Source organism: Oncorhynchus clarkii, chromosome 26 (assembly GCF_045791955.1).
Source record: "Oncorhynchus clarkii lewisi isolate Uvic-CL-2024 chromosome 26, UVic_Ocla_1.0, whole genome shotgun sequence".
Lineage (NCBI taxonomy): Eukaryota > Metazoa > Chordata > Actinopteri > Salmoniformes > Salmonidae > Oncorhynchus > Oncorhynchus clarkii.
The window spans coordinates 39,385,812-39,404,123 of record NC_092172.1 but is presented as its reverse complement, the minus strand read 5'-3'; positions in this window follow the sequence as shown (position 1 = coordinate 39,404,123).

The following is an 18,312-nucleotide window of genomic DNA, read 5'->3' as shown; positions in this document are numbered from 1 at the left end:
TTGGGTTCCAAGTAAAACCTTTTCCACAGAGGGTTCTACGTGAAACTCAAAAGGGTTCTACCTGGAACCAAAAAGTGTTCTCCTATGAGGAAAGTCGAAGAACCCTTTTTGAGTTTTATGTAGAACCCTCTGTGGAAAAGATTTTTTACATGGAACCAAAAAGTGTTCTCCTATGAGGAAAGTCGAAGAACCCTTTGTGAGTTTCATGTAGAACCCTCTGAGGAAAGGGATTAACATGGATGCTCTACCAACTGAGCCATACAGAATCCTTCTAGTGCTGCCGCTGAAAGGTCTATACAATATTCACTCTATAATATTTGAGACTAGACCGGGAGAAGCCATAGTGATGCAACATGAACGTTCCTGAACTACAGTGTAACCCAAAACTGCCAGTCGCTCACTCTGAGCTAAGACAGTAGATTAGAGTTGTCTCTCTCTGGTTGTTTTATTTAAGGAAGACTGGTCTATTTTCTACTCTGATTGTTTTATTTAAGGAAGACTGGTCTATTTTCTACTCTGATTGGACTTAAAGAGAGATGCAAGTCTCCTACTCACTTGTGTGGAACTCTATAAACCAACTGTAGGAGTTCTTTTTTTCTTGTTTGATGCCTTTAGTGGCACACAGACTGTCCCCAGTGTGGTCCGACCTCTGGCTCAGTCAGCCTGTAATAAGGCCTGTGGCTCAAACAGGGAGGCTGGAGCAGCCAGCCAGCCAGGCCTGCGATGCCCACCCAGACATCCACCTCACCTGAGCCAGCAACCCAGGCTGTGGTGCTCGGTCCCTGGGTGGGACGGTCGGGGCGACTGGAGCCAGCGGAAGGAGGCTGGAGGTTGTTTGGAGAACTAGGTCCAGATGTGGTCACTGTGGGATGGCCGTGAATGCAGGGGAATAAGCGGTCACTTCTCTGGCCTACCAAAGGCACAGTCAGCCATTGTTGCTTTTTCTGGTCCACTCTCTCACTGACCAGGTTCTTTGCCACAGACAAGACATGGTGAGACCTGACATAGTCTCTGTAGTCATCTCATCACTGTCATCTTGTTTACCCAAAACCATAAAAAACAACAGATAGGCCTCGAGGCTATAACTCTGAGATGATTGAAGATTCTTCAAGGGGTGTGGAGTGCTTCTATTCAGTTTGGCTCACCACCGACACACCACCGTGCCGCAGCCCAGCGTCTCTCTGGCACACAGTACACCCACCACAGTGACCTGGCTCACCCAGCGCCGTGCCAGAACGTATATTTATCCTTCAGCAATTACCCCTGAGCTTTGACAGCTCATCGTTTCTACCACTGTGGCGAACTGGATGTCTGCAGAGCAGAGGCACTCCCTGTCTGTCCTCCTGTCAGTTCCATGGCACACCGCAGCAGGGAGACGATTCAGGCTTATTCATGGGTTATGTGAAGTCGGGGCCTTGTTTCCCTTATCTTTCCCTTATCTTTTCCCTTATCTTTCCCTTATCTTTCCCCTTATCTTTCCCCTTATCTTTCCCCTTATCTTTCCCTGATATTTTCCTTATCTTTCCCCTTCAAGTTTCTTTAACTTGAAGACAGTTGCACAAACATTTTTTGGGCAATTTTGTCCCTTAAATTAAAGGTAAAAAGTTAAGGGTGCAACCATTAATGGAAACCGGGGGCCACCTGGGCACAGAGCCTTAGGGAGAGGACTTGGTTCAGTCAGTGTATGGTGTTACGCCTTTAAGGGAATCTCAGGACACACCTGTACCTCATATAGTCTAAGCCTTTAAGGGAATCTCAGGACACACCTGTACCTCATATAGTCTAAGCCTTTAATCTCAGGACACACCTGTACCTCATATAGTCTAAGCCTTTAAGGGAATCTCAGTTTACACCTGTACCTCATATAGTCTAAGCCTTTAAGGGAATCTCAGGACACACCTGTACCTCATATAGTCTAAGCCTTTAAGGGAATCTCAGTTCACACCTGTACCTCATATAGTCTAAGCCTTTAAGGGAATCTCAGGACACACCTGTACCTCATATAGTCTAAGCCTTTAATCTCAGTTCACACCTGTACCTCATATAGTCTAAGCCTTTAAGGGAATCTCAGGACACACCTGTACCTCATATAGTCTAAGCCTTTAAGGGAATCTCAGGACACACCTGTACCTCATATAGTCTAAGCCTTTAATCTCAGTTCACACCTGTACCTCATATAGTCTAAGCCTTTAAGGGAATCTCAGTTCACACCTGTACCTCATATAGTCTAAGTCTTTAAGGGAATCTCAGGACACACCTGTACCTCATATAGTCTAAGCCTTTAAGGGAATCTCAGGACACACCTGTACCTCATATAGTCTAAGCCTTTAAGGGAATCTCAGGACACACCTGTACCTCATATAGTCTAAGCCTTTAAGGGAATCTCAGGACACACGTGCACCTCATATAGTCTAAGCCTTTAAGGGAATCTCAGGACACACCTGTACCACATATAGTCTAAGCCTTTAATCTCAGGACACACCTGTACCTCATATAGTCTAAGCCTTTAAGGGAATCTCAGGACACACCTGTACCACATATAGTCTAAGCCTTTAAGGGAATCTCAGGACACACCTGTACCTCATATAGTCTAAGCCTTTAAGGGAATCTCAGGACACACCTGTACCTCATATAGTCTAAGCCTTTAAGGGAATCTCAGGACACACGTGCACCTCATATAGTCTAAACCTTTAATCTCAGGACACACCTGTACCTCATATAGTCTAAGCCTTTAAGGGAATCTCAGGACACACCTGTACCTCATATAGTCTAAGCCTTTAATCTCAGTTCACACCTGTACCTCATATAGTCTAAGCCTTTAAGGGAATCTCAGGACACACCTGTACCTCATATAGTCTAAGCCTTTAAGGGAATCTCAGTTCACACCTGTACCTCATATAGTCTAAACCTTTAATCTCAGGACACACCTGTACCTCATATAGTCTAAGCCTTTAAGGGAATCTCAGGACACACCTGTACCTCATATAGTCTAAACCTTTAATCTCAGGACACACCTGTACCTCATATAGTCTAAGCCTTTAATCTCAGTTCACACCTGTACCTCATATAGTCTAAGCCTTTAATCTCAGGACACACCTGTACCTAATATAGTCTAAGCCTTTAATCTCAGGACACACCTGTACCTCATATAGTCTAAGCCTTTAAGGGAATCTCAGGACACACCTGTACCTCATATAGTCTAAGCCTTTAAGGGAATCTCAGGACACACCTGTACCTCATATAGTCTAAGCCTTTAATCTCAGGACACACCTGTACCTCATATAGTCTAAGCCTTTAAGGGAATCTCAGGACACACCTGTACCTCATATAGTCTAAGCCTTTAAGGGAATCTCAGGACACACCTGTACCTCATATAGTCTAAGCCTTTAAGGGAATCTCAGGACACACCTGTACCACATATAGTCTAAGCCTTTAAGGGAATCTCAGGACACACCTGTACCTCATATAGTCTAAGCCTTTAAGGGAATCTCAGGACACACCTGCACCACATATAGTCTAAGCCTTTAAGGGAATCTCAGGACACACCTGTACCACATATAGTCTAAGCCTTTAAGGGAATCTCAGGACACACCTGTACCTCATATAGTCTAAGCCTTTAAGGGAATCTCAGGACACACCTGCACCACATATAGTCTAAGCCTTTAAGGGAATCTCAGGACACACCTGTACCACATATAGTCTACGTCTTCACAGCGACACTCAAAAATACATAAAGGGTTTAAAAAAGGATTGTTAATAAACCCCAATAAAGAGTTGTTAAACCAACCGATCATTTCAGGGATTAAGAAAAACAGCTTCAGGACACAGCAGAGCAGTATAAATATTCTAGTCTGGGAGTGTGAACTGACTTCGACTTTGTCAACGGTCATTTTCAGTCCAACATCTGTCCGGAAAAAAAACTAAAACGGTTTTCCAAAACAGGTGGAAAATGATTCCTGACGATAAATTCTTAGTAATTAATTCTTACCCAAACGCTGTAGATATTGGGAGGTGAACCGGACTGGAATCAGACGGCAGCCAGCTTCTCTCTCTCTCTCCACATGGCTCGTCAGCAGTGTCTGGAGGCCATCTAACAATTGGCCCCCAGCATCTCTGAATGTCTCATTGATATAATTAGCCAGGTTTAACCTTTAGTCTCACAAATTACACAGCCTCGTCAGACAACCAGCCCCTGGCCCGTCTCAAACTTGTCATTTACGTCTTTCATACGGAAAATAGGGACCAATTTTATCCCTCTCTTTCTTTCACTGACTTTTTTTCTGACTTTTCTGTCTCGCTCGCTGTTCTAGTGGCTAACTGGAATGTCAGGGAAGGATGGATGCTTTTGTCTGACTATAATTGCATATTTCATAATGACATCAGGCAGACAAAGACATTGAGAGAGAGAGAGAGAGACAGAGCGAGAGAAATGAGAAATAGTGTCCCCAAGGTACCCATGTTTCTAACCTAATTGATGACAGTCACAAGTGAGCCATGTTAGCTAGCTGTAGTCCCCTGTACACTGGTTGTCAAGGTTTCAAGGGAAGAACAGAAGCAAGAACTGGAATCATGTGAAAAACACGAGTTGAAAGTATAGGCTAAGCAATATATGTCTCTCTCCACTCTGACCCATATCCCATACTGTTTTATACACACATCAATCTGCAGGAGGCTAATTTAAAGCTAACTGGCTTCACAGGAAACACATCTATTACAGTGCGAGTGGTGTGGTAGCATTCAGAGCAAGGCAACAATAGTTCCCGACGCCAGGAATAACGAGTGAAATGAAAAAGGAGCCCTCTCAGAGCTTACAGAGACGTTGTAATCCAGTAACGAGTCATTTATAGGGCTGGAGATGTCGCTAGCTAAGCTAGCGTAGCGCTCAACCACACCGCTAATGCCAAGGCTAAAAGTCAAAGGCACCACTTCCAGCAATGAAATATAAAAGAGAGGCCAGGGAGGGAGAAAAAAAGACATAGCTCTTTTGACTTGGTGTTGCCTAATTCTCCCTGGGTCTGGCAACCCAAGCCTGATGTTAAGTGGCTTCTCAAGTTTATCCAGCGAGGTCAGAGGGAGAAGAAAAACATCACACGAAAGCTACAATTACAGCCCTCGAACATGACAAGTGTCTGTTTTTGTGCTTTGACTGAGGGCCCATTTTTAATGGTGGGTTCCGTGTGCTACATAAACAAACAGTCATGGGGTTGGTGTAACCTCGTCTGTAAGCCTAGTCAGCCTCAGACAATGAGCCAGCCAGCCAGCTTCAGCCAATCAGACAGCCAGCCAGCGGTGCTAGGCAGCAGCAGCAGCAGCGGTGGTTTTGGTGGCGAGGTGAATTACAGCGTGGAGCAGAGCTGTGGTTTTGAGGATGGCGCGTACACACACACACAGACAGACACAGAGAGGAAACTAAACTGCCGACTCGTGGCGGTTCAGTTGATCAGCTCTCCCTCTCATTTACATGTAGGGTTCTTGTTCTCACAATAACCCATAATGCACCACACAGTGCCATTCCTTATGGACATGCACACACACACACACACACACACTGTCACTTGGGTGTGGTCTTACCACAGGTGTACCTCTAAAGTTGTCCACCTACCAACAACACTACTGCCATATACATAAGCCCAGTGACCTCAAACAAGATGCTAGTAACAGTGCAGACAATTGGTCTAAACCCTATGGGAATGACCTAAGCCAATGGGATCTCATTACTCTCAACCTAAAAAATAAACTCCCATCGGGGCCCATTGACATGTTACATCACCATGAGTTCTCACCCTTTTCTGAGGCCCGAGGACCTCATTTTATGACACCACTAACCAGAAGACGTATCATAAGGTAGGTTTGTGATGTCAGAGCTGATATCCTTTCAGTAGTGATGTGTCAAATGCTGAATATTGATTAGGGGGTTAATATGGTGCTGCAATATGGTCAATTCAATTGCAATACTGTAGATGCTAAAATGTATCCACACTGGACTTGCTCACCAAGAAGACGTTCATGAGTGGCCGAGTTACAGGTTTGACTTACCGTTCAAAAGTTTGGGGTCACTTAGAAATGTTCTTGTTTTTGATAGAAAAGCACTTTTTTTTTGTCCATTAAAATAACATCAAATTGTTAAAATTGTAAATGTTTAGGCAGAATTTTTATGGAATATCTACATAGGCATAACTTGGATTAGCTAACCCAACGTGCCGTTAGAACGCAGGAGTGGTGGTTGTTGATGACCCCAATATTTTGAACGGTAGTGTAAATCTATTTGAAAATCTATAGCAATATCTGAAAACGGTTGACTACAATGATCAACAACCAATCTGACAGAGCCCAAGTGTTGCACAATCCAGGTGTGGAAAGCTCTTAGAGACTTAGCCAGAAACACTCACAGCTGTAATCGCTGTCCAACCATCAGTCCTGTGTTCTAATGGCACGTTGCGTTAGCGAAGGCTAATTGATCATTAGAAAACCCTTTTGTAATTATGTTAGCACAGCTGAAAACTGTTGTTCTCATTAAAGAAGCAATAAAACTGGCCTTTAGACTAGTTGAGAATCTGTAGCATCAGCATTTGTGGATTCGATTACAGGCTCAAAATGGCCAGAAACAAAGAGCTTTCTTCTGAAACTCATCAGTCTATTCTTGTTCTGAGATATGAAGGCTATTCCATGCAAGAAATTGCCAAGAAACTGAAGATCTCGTACAACTCTGTACATTAGAGTGTCTAGTTTGAGAAACAGACGATTCACAAGTCCTCAACTGGCAGCTTCATTAAATAGTACCCGCAAAACACCAGTCTCAACGTCAACAGTGAAGAGGCGACTCCGTGATGCTGGCCTTCTAGGCAGAGTTGCAAAGAAAAAGCCATATCTCAGGCTGGCCAATAAAAATAAAAGATTAAGATGGGCAAAAGAACACAGACACTGGACAGCGGAACTCTGTCTAGAAGGACAGCATCCCGGAGTCGCCTCTTCACTGTTGACGTTGAGACTGGTGTTTTGCGGGTACTACTTAATTAAGCTGCCAGTTGAGGACTTGTTTTCAGCTGTGCTAACATAATTGCAAAAGGGTTTTCTAATGATCAATTAGCCTTTTAAAATGATAAACTTGGATTAGCTAACCCAACGTGCCGTTAGAACGCAGGAGTGGTGGTTGTTGATGACCCCAATATTTTGAACGGTAGTGTAAATCTACTTGAAAATCTATAGCAATATCTGAAAACGGTTGACTACAATGATCAACAACCAATCTGACAGAGCTTGAAGAATTTAGAAAATAATAACGGGCAAGTGTTGCACAATCCAGGTGTGGAAAGCTCTTAGAGACTTAGCCAGAAACACTCACAGCTGTAATCGCTGTCCAAGGTGCTTCTACAAAGTATTGATTCAGGGGTGTGAATACTTCTAGAAATGAGATATTTCTGTATTTCATTTTCAATACATTTGAAAAAATGTCTAAAAACACATTTTCATTTGTCATTATGGGGTATTGTGTGTAGCTGAGAATTTTTTAAATTTTTATATTGAATTCAGGCGGTAACACAACAAAATGTTGAATAAGTCCAGGGGTATTGGGTATGCGGTACGGGGTACTGGGTATGACGTATAGGGTATGGGGTATAGGGTATGGGGTAGTGGGTATGAGGTATAGGGTATGAGGTATAGGGTATGGGGTACTGGGTATGAGGTACTGGGTATGAGGTATAGGGTATAGGGTATAGGGTATGGGCTATTGGGTATGAGGTATAGGGTATGGGGTATGAGGTATGAGGTACTGGGTATGAGGTATAGGGTATGGGGTATGAGGTACGGGGTATTGGGTATGAGGTATAGGGTATGGGGTATGAGGTATAGGGTATGGGGTATGAGGTATGAGGTATGGGGTATGAGGTACGGGGTATTGGGTATGAGGTATAGGGTATGGGGTATGAGGTTGCCCAGATTTGCCCTCTGAAAAGTTACTCATAAATTCAGAAAAACTCTACAGTCATGACATCAAAGGACCTGGTTGTAATCCAGAACGTTCTACTACCCTCAGTGTGTGTGTGTGTGTGTGTTGACCATACACTGAGAGTAGAGATATCCAGTTGGAGGAGGGATGCTTTAATGCACGATTGGCTCTGAGTGTGTAAACACTCTGAACACAGCCTCATCTTTGTTTGTGATGCTGCGTTCACACCTGCTGCTTTGAGAATATCCTGTAGCAGCTGGGTGCACGTTTCCCCTGCTGCAGGGTCAACACACACACACACACACACACACACACACACACACACACACACACACACACACACACACACACACACACACACACACACACACACACACACACACACACACACACACACACGCATTCTCTCATACGGGTACTGTGTACAAACACTTGCATATAACGCATGTACCCTCATACACATGCACACACACACACACACACACACACACACACACACACACACACACACACACACACACACACACACACACACACACACACACACATTCTCTCATACGGGTACTGTGTACAAACACTTGCATATAACGCATGTACCCTCATACACATGCACACACACACACACACACACACACCTCTCTCTCGCTCTCTCACACACCCCACACACCTGCTGCTGTGTTAATGAATGGGAGCCTAATTACTGTTCTCACACTGGGACTCACTGCTCTCTCCCCTGATAGGGTGTGGGTGGGTGGTGTGGGAGATTTTAGCTGCTGTCAGCATAGAACACACACACACACACAGCTCATTAACAGGCTGTGTGCTCTTCCTCTCACTCTCGCTGTGAGACACACATACACACTCACACCCACACACACTGAAGCAGCAAGATGGTAAACATTGTTGCAATTCATCATAGCTGTAGTTAGTCAAGCCCCATTTACATCTGAAATAGCTCAGTACTCATTACAATAAATATTTCCCCCCAAAAAATATTGGATGGAAACAATTTAAAAATCAAACCCAACACGTTCATTTAACAGACACAGTTCTGGTTAGATTGGCACAAGGAACTGTAACTCCAGTGTAACTCTCCCACACTAACTAACTGCAGACACACACGGGTTTAGTTTGCACACATTCTGCCGACCGTGCGGTCACTGAGATATTCCGAGGCTCTGTTTTGACACAGCCTCGTCTGTGACGCACTCTACTCACTCAGGGTTGTACCATAAACTGTTTGTGTGTCGCGTTGTTGACCTTCCCCCACCACTTCCTGTGTCTGCAATAGGTCTCGTCTCAGTCTCTTCTCCCTGTGGCTTTGAGGCTAAGCGGAACACAGAGGAGCAGATGAGGACGTCTTCAGAGAGAAGAGGCTGACTGAGGCACACTAACAACGGCAGCTAGGACACCTGTCCCCAAACGTGAGGGATATGTACAATTATAGTGAGACACACAACGGAACAAGTGAGATCCATGAGCTAGTGACAAAGGTCTGCACTCCGAGGGCTTAGTCAATGTTTCGCTAACGTCTTATTAACGATGAACAAACGAGTTGTAAACGATGAAATTAACCATTCTAAAGAGGAACAGTAACGTTGGATCATATCTGCGCTCCGAGGCTTAATGAAGAATGCTATTCTTTTATTTCTACTGATGTGGTTTTAATGATTGATATTATATTAATAACCATGTAAACAGTACAGGAACAGTGAAATGTATCAGCCTATACATCCTCTTCAGGGCTTTACTTAATGCTAGAAATGTTCACTATGGCGATGAATTGATCAGCTGTCAATGTTGTGTTGATCCTAGTTCAACACCACTTGTGCTAATATATCATTAATGACACCGACGGTGTTGAGTGACAATGACCCCCGATAGCTATATCCGGCAACTATTACATCCAGTCATCTCAATGTTATGACTGTTTTATGACTGTTTAATGATTGTTTTATGGGTGCAACTTTGGTTTTAGAAGTGGGGCGACACAATTTTTTGTATATATTTCCAGTCGAATAAACACTCCAAACAACCTACCCGACCGCTCGGAGGCGTCCGCATGGTCCTAAAGCAAATTAAATCAAATCAAATGTATTTATATAGCCCTTCGTACATCAGCTGATATCTCAAAGTGCTGTACAGAAACCCAGCCTAAAACCCCAAACAGCAATCAATGCAGGTGTAGAAGCACGGTGGCTAGGAAAAACTCCCTAGAAAGGCCAAAACCTAGGAAGAAACCTAGAGAGGAACCAGGCTATGTGGGGTGGCCAGTCCTCTTCTGGCTGTGCCGGGTGGAGATTATAACAGAACATGGCCATGATGTTCAAATGTTCATAAATGACCAGCATGGTCGAATAATAATAAGGCAGAACAGTTGAAACTGGAGCAGCAGCACGGCCAGGTGGACTGGGGACAGCAAGGAGTCATCATGTCACGTAGCACACCGTTGCCACTTTTTGTATCACATTCCAATGATAAAACTGGGAGGGGGGAACAAAAATGTAATTCCAGAATGTGGGGCCGAGGGACACAGTGAAAGTTGTGACTGTTTTCTGACTGTTTTATGTCTCTGTTGGCTGCTTCTTGTTTGTTGTGCGCTAGCTGTATAGACTGTCTTTGTACAATGAACCTTACAGCACATAGGTGTCTACACAATCTCTCTGTGTCCACAATCCATCTGCCTGTCCTACAACACGTCTAGCCAGAGTCACCCTGCTAAAGAGGCTGAGAGGCAGAGAAATAAAGAAAGAAGTGAAGATAGAAAAACAGGAGTTGAGTCTTAGAGGCTGCCGTGCCAGAAGAGTATGGATTTATGTCCCTGTCTCTCCGACCTTGCGGGGCTGTAGCCGGGGGGAGACGAGAGCGGGGACAAGCAGCCAGGCGGCCGGGCCAGTCGATTGTTCAGTGGAGCTGAAAATGTGTTTTCAGATCTCTGGCTGACATGCTGTCCTATGGGGGAGGAGAGGAGCTGAGTGGCAGGGATTCACCATCATCGTCCAGGGGCCAACTAGATATGATAGTGGGGGATAGACAGGCAGGGTGTGTGTGTGTGTGTGTGTGTGTGTGTGTGTGTGTGTGTGTGTGTGTGTGTGTGTGTGTGTGTGTGTGTGTGTGTGTGTGAGTCGGTGGGTGGGCGGTGTGTGTGTGTGTGTGTGTGTGTGTGTGTGTGTGTGTGTGTGTGTATATTTTCATCTGTGAATTTCCAGGAGTACTCCGAGTGGTTTTTAGGCTGAGCCAGGTGTTTCAACGTGCTCTACAGTGGATGCCCTTGCTGGCCTGCTTCCCCTTCTGGAACACAATGTCAGAAATGAGTGACCTTAGGCAGACAGGCCTGGGAGTTCACTGGACCCAGATCAGTCAAAATGTGTGTGTGTGTGTGTGTGTGTGTGTGTGTATCTCCCAGTCCCAGGGCAGAGATCCATGTTGACAGTCAATGAGACCCATCACATCACTGTCACAGCCCCGGGCCAGTCAGAACAGTGATGGAGTGACTCCGGAGGGAGAACTGGGAACAAGAGAACGACAGATCACATCGGACTCATCAGGAAAAGTGCTGTGACACGCTGTTCTGGTGGGGATAGGATGAGGGGCGCCAGACAGAGGATGAACAAGCCAAACCAAAACAACTTCCTGATCTGAACCTGATCTGGATCTGATCTTATCTGAACCTGATCTGAACCTGATTTGATTTGATCTGAACCCGATCTGGCTGTATTTCCTTAATTGGAACTCCTCCATGGATTTTTCAGCTAAGGTAAACAGCGCACAGCTTTTCTAGTACCTCCAAGGTTCACGCTGCGAGCGATATTGACTCGACATGTACTCAATGTGCACATGATGAAACCAGAACACTCCTGTTTAGAGAAAACTAACAAGATACCAAAGGTATCTACAGTGAAAGACATTCTGGTTTGAATCATCTTCGAGAACGGTGAGAATGTTACATGAGGAATCCAGCACATTCCTGTTTGGAGAGAACTAACAAGATGCATATTTATATAATGAATATGAGTTTGGAGGGCTAAAATTATGAAATATTAAAGCTTTAAACCTCTCACTAAAAGCTTCACTCATACATAAGTTATCTTTTTGATTTATTTTACCTTTATTTAACTAGGCAAGTCAGTTAAGAACAAATTCTTATTTTCAATGACAGCCCAGCCTAAACAGTGGGTTAACTGCCTGTTCAGGGGCAGAACGACAGATTTGTACTTTGTCAGCTCGGGGGTTTGAACCTGCAACCTTCCGATTACTAGTCCAACGCTCTAGCCACTAGGCTACCCTGCCGCCCCAAGTTATAATTAAACCCCAAAAATTATTCTCCAGTAGATTATTAAGAAAGACTCATCCATTGTTCAAAAATGGCTTTTTTTGCCTTCATTCAGATTACAACTTGTAATTTATGACAAATTGAACATTAAATGTTGTTTAAAGTATGGCCCTTTCTTAAACAAGAGCTGGTTACAATTTTAGTTTTATCCTCCAGAAAACATAGAACAAATATTACATCAAATGTTATGGTTAAACTCAAATATATTGATTTATAAAAAAAACATTCTTTATGGAAAAAATGTTTAAAAATTGTATTATATTTATGAATGATATTATGAATAGAAACGGTGGAGTTATGTCACATATGCAGCTATCAGACATATATGGGAGTATCTGCTCAATACAAACTTATAATCAACTGATTACAGCACTACCACAACAATGGAGGAGGCAAGTGGAAAAGAGAGAAGGCAGGGAACTAGTTTTCCTGTGTCACCTATACTCCCTCTCCAGCCTCTAGGTCATCAGGCTGCTGATTATCCCGCACACCTGTCACCATCGTCTCGCGCACCTGCGCCTCATGACACTCACCTGGAATCCATCACCTCCTTGATTATCTTCCCACTCCCCTTGGTTCTTTCCTTAGGTGTTATTGACTCTGTTTTCATGTCGGTGCGGTTGTGTTTCGTGTTATTGTTTCTCTTATTTATTAAAACACTCGCTCCCTGAACTTGCTTCCCGACTCAGAGCACTCGTAACAGCATGTCATATATTAAAGATACTAATTTGATGAAAGGAACTGGCATAAATAGAAAAATTTACCAGTTTCATCTAAGGACAAAAATGTTGACAGCTGTGCCATACAGGTTGCAAAGTAGATAGGAGGAGATTTTTGATGTACCATTTCCCAAAAAATTACACTTAACTCAACAATTAGAGTTTTTCAATTTAAATTATTATATAAAATTCTTGCCACCAACAGAATGCTATATGTATATATATATATGGGGCGTACAACAATCTCAGCTCTGTAGATTTTGCTGTGAAGAGACAGAACCAATAGGTCATTTATTCTGGTATTGCCCCTATGTACCTTGGTCACAGGTTCAGGAATGGTTAAAAAATCACAACATGCATTTTAAATGAACCTTACAAATAGCAGTGTTGGGCGATCTGGAAGTCGGCAAATAATATAATAATACTTGTAGGAAAGGTTTTCATCTTTAGCTCACCATCTGTGGATACGATTAGAAAGGTAAAAAAAAAATTGTAAAACATCACAGCACAATTGAAAAATATATGGCACATGGAAACCAAACGAGGATGGTCTATGGTGATAGGTGGGATGGGCTGAGAGTGGCTGAGGGGTGGTCTATGGTGATAGGTGGGATGGGCTGAGAGTGGCTGAGGGGTGGTCTATGGTGATAGGTGGGATGGGCTGAGAGTGGCTGAGGGGTGGTCTATGGTGATAGGTGGGATGGGCTGAGAGTGGCTGAGGGTTGGTCTATGGTGATAGGTGGGATGGGCTGAGAGTGGCTGAGGGGTGGTCTATGGTGATAAGTGGGATGGGCTGAGAGTGGCTGAGGGTTGAGATTAAAGAGTTTGTTTGGTAATGTATTGTTGTTATATATAAAAGTAATATGTATGTATATAAAAGTACTATGTATGTTAGATACTATGTATCTAACCCTAACCCTAAATAAATAAAATATAAAAAATATATGAAAATGACACCAATGGCATCTACAGTGAAAGTCATTCTGGTTAGGATCATCTTGGAGAACATGTTACATGATGTCACGGGTCGTTTACTTTAATGCAATTCACCAATGATTTGTTTGTCACAGTGCTTTGTTTAGCTGACTGTGCCTAGTAGCTACCCCCTGGGGATATGTCAGATGTTATCTATCAACCCTCTCATCTCAACAGACAGACATGAGACTAGCGGTGCTGTAGTGGTGTTAATAGCTGATATCTGATGACATTGTAAACGTGCTCGCTATGACAGGTACGGTATCTGAGAAGGTTATTGAAAACCTGTCGTCGACTACAATACACTTTTTATCTGGTAGTGTCTTATAAAGTACACAGTAAACGGTGTAGTATTGTTAAGAACAAACAGAGGATAAACTGATACTAACAGTTTTTTAACTCCACATCTGAAGCACAAACATCTCTGTTGTGCTCATAGAGATAGATAGAGGACTCATCTATACAGACCATCAGGATCACGGTACCACAACACCAATGTTAGAACAGGGTGGTATCCATAGAGATAGATAGAGGACTCATCTATACAGACCATCAGGACCACAACACCAATGTTAGAACAGGGTGGGACTCATCTTTGTTTCTGTACCATTATAACGTCTGGGACAGCATGGAGTCAGTTTTCTTCTTCACGATTGGCTGATTCCTCCTGATGACCTGGTTGGACATGACTCCCACAGGGTCACTAGGAAGGATCAGCCAATGAAGTAGGAAGTCCCACCTAGTTGACTACATTAAAATGGTGGAAGCGCTCAGTGGCGTTGACCATGCTAAAGGTGTCAGCATGCTTCAGTAACTCAAGAAATCTGTCATTAATTTTGACGATTTTGCTGAAGAGGACTTAGTCACGCAATTTGACATCTAACTAAGATGTTTGGTGCAGTATTTTTTTTGATGAAAACGAGTGGTCTCTCTTCATTGAAGATTCCCTACTGTTGACCAATCACCGACGAAGGGGCGTTGGCTACGGCTCCGAATGTATCCAGAAAAAAATGTTGTGTGCCCAAACAGCTGAACAAAAACGTCAGATGTCGTTATAATATATGCACAAACTCCACCGAACTGTTCCGTCTGGGATGCCTTAATGTATCCTTTTGTCCACTAGAGGCCTCTATCCTTCTCTATGGTTGTGTTACACTGTTCACATTTCCTCATTTTATAGGTGCCTCTCTACTGCCTGAGCAAAACTCACAACAAACTGATCCACCCTGTTCAGAGAGGACACATGTTTTCCGTGTTTAACAGAATGCACCCCCGCAATAGACTCAATAAATGGAAAGTGGGCATAAACAAATCCATATACATTTTACCCTATGGGCATTTGGCCATTCCCAGTCTCACATTGGGGAAGGAGAGAAAAATGCTGGAGATAAGGCAAAATGAGATACCATGAGGGATCTTGATAAAGAAAATATCAATAGTTGACATTGAGATTTAACCACGAGGAATAAGAAAATCAATAGTTGACATTGAGATTTAACCACGGGGAATAAGAAAATCAATAGTTGACATTGAGATTTAACCACGGGGAATAAGAAAATCAATAGTTGACATTGAGATTTAACCACGGGGAATAAGAATATCAATAGTTGACATTGAGATTTAACCACGGGGAATAAGAATATCAATAGTTGACATTGAGATTTAACCACGGGGAATAAGAAAATCAATAGTTGACATTGAGATTTAACCACGGGGAATAAGAAAATCAATAGTTGACATTGAGATTTAACCACGGGGAATAAGAAAATCAATAGTTGACATTGAGATTTAACCACGGGGAATAAGAATATCAATAGTTGACATTGAGGTTTAACCACGGGGAATAAGAAAATCAATAGTTGACATTGAGATTTAACCACGGGGAATAAGAAAATCAATAGTTGACATTGAGATTTAACCACGGGGAATAAGAAAATCAATAGTTGACATTGAGATTTAACCACGGGGAATAAGAAAATCAATAGTTGACATTGAGATTTAACCACAGGGAATAAGAAAATCAAATTTGTTGAACATATTTGGAAGTCCTGTGGTGGGTCATTAAGTTTGAAGGCCTCAGCCTACTGCTGAGTTTGACATTGAGATGAATCTGCTATTTTCAAAGGACATGTTATTTTGAGTATCAAAGTTAATGCTGTTCATCTTTTAAAACCACTTTACTCAAATTCGGCCTTGAATATGTGCCTTGAAAATAATAGTTTTTCTTGTTCTTGTATAGGCCTTTTCAGGGATTACATGACTAGGGTTTGAGAGGGAGCTGGAAAGGCTGTAATTTGAAACGGTGTTTATGAGAATAGAGAAATGGGTTTTCTACATTATTCTGAATATCTCAGATCTCATATCAGATCTAGATTTATATCTTCTTATGCTATCTCGTATATCTCTTACAGCTTAGTGAAAGACTACTTACAGCTTAGTGAAAGACACTACTGACAGCAATAATTTTGTGCTCCTGTTTTCTATTACTGTACATGTTAGCTGAGCAGAAACCTCTCTCTCTCGCTCTGTCTATCTCTCTCCCTATCATTGTCTCTCTGTCAGTCTCTCTCTCTCTCTCTCCCTCTCTGTAAGTCTCTCTCTCTCTCTCTCTGTCAGTCTCTCGCTCTCTCTCTCTCTGTCAGTCTCTCTCTCTCTCTCTCTCTCTCTCTCTCTCTCTCTCTATGTGTATGACACTCCCCTGCTCATTTGTCCTAGCCTCTCTAGGCAGCTGTGTAACCGTGGCGACACCTGCATGGATCTTATTAAGATCTTCGACAGGGGAGTAGCTCGCTGAGCCTTGGCAACGGGGCTAAGTGGTCCTCCAAGGAGACCAAATTATAGCTTTGTCTAAGGACACCCGAGTGGAAGCTAGCAACCCACACCGCTCCAACCCTCAGGAGCCTAATGCCTGAGTTCTTCCACGTCATGATTGTTTTCTCATCATGGAGGTCTGTTCTCTCTCTTTACTCCTTTCTACCTCACAAACTGCCCATAAAGTGCACAATGACTTAACAAGATCCAGCTCCGTCTAATATGAATTCCTGGTTGTGGATGGAGTTTATGCATCCCAAACGTGATGTTTGGCCTTCCCCGATCAGCGTCGTTTCCAGAAAATCTGATCTCGCTGTTTCGGAGTAATGATTTATGAAACCGCACAGGGTAAACTTTCATGACATCATTTCCTTTTCTGGCGCGCTGTCTCTCAGCTGTGAATGTAATCAGTTGCATGTCCAATTATACTCCAAGTCGGTCGTCTATCGCCGGGTTGAGATCTGAAGCATGACGCTGATTCTCTTGGCTTGTTCGTTTTGTTGACTGCCTCTTTTAATGGAAACTATCTCGTGAAAAAGCGTCCAGATTGCGCCTGCACCTTTTCACCCAATCCTTTCATGTCCCCCATGTGCCTCGAAGAACACAAGGAACATCACCAGGAATACTCTTGGCTTTCTCAACCTTTGCTGAAAATGTGGAGCACAGATGGCCAATCATTATTTCTGCCTGTGTTTATTGGTGCTGGCCAGGTTCCAGCTCTTCTAAAAGATTGGTGTCATTTTTTTTTAAACCATTTAGGATTGTCCAGAAGTTTGGATCTGAATTCAGGGCAAGTAGTGGATCAGGAAGAAGAAAACAAACTGCCAGGGAATGGAAGATGATATCAGAAACGGAGTTCTGGAGCTGTGAACTTCTTCAAGAGAATTTCACATGACTTAATCCTATTAGTAGGGGACTAAATATAACAATTTGTTTCAAGCTTGCCATCAGGGCTGTTTATGGTAATTGGGTATGGGGAGCTACAGGCTTGTTTGAGGCTCATTTGCAAGGCGAAAAGCTCATAATTAGAGCATTAAAAAGAGAGTCCATTTGAAATCTTCATTGGCATAGACAAATGAGACTATTTTCCTTTCGCACACAGAGATGTATTAGTTCCATTCATTTGTGTTGATTCGGTTAATCATCGTCGGTCTCTGTCAAGCCCAGATTATAGGGAGATGTTTATGGCCTCCGTGCTTGGCAAACAGAGATGTTATTGTAATTCCGAAGCCGGATAATCATAGCCGGAGCGCCCGGATGCTTAATGAGGTTAAATAAGGAATGGGGCAGCGCTGCAATCAATGAGTCATCAATCAGGAATTGGCAGAATGCACATCTGGGAATGATCCGGCCGAGCGGGGTCCACACACGTCAATATTTATCGAGCGGGCAAAGAGACGGACACCCCTGCTTTGCCTTCCGACCAGTGATGGGGAGAGAAAGAGATCTGTGGGCGAGAAGCACAGCCTTCTGGGAAATCCGCCTCTGGCACTTCATGTTGGGCCGTTGAAACCCAACCCTCGTCT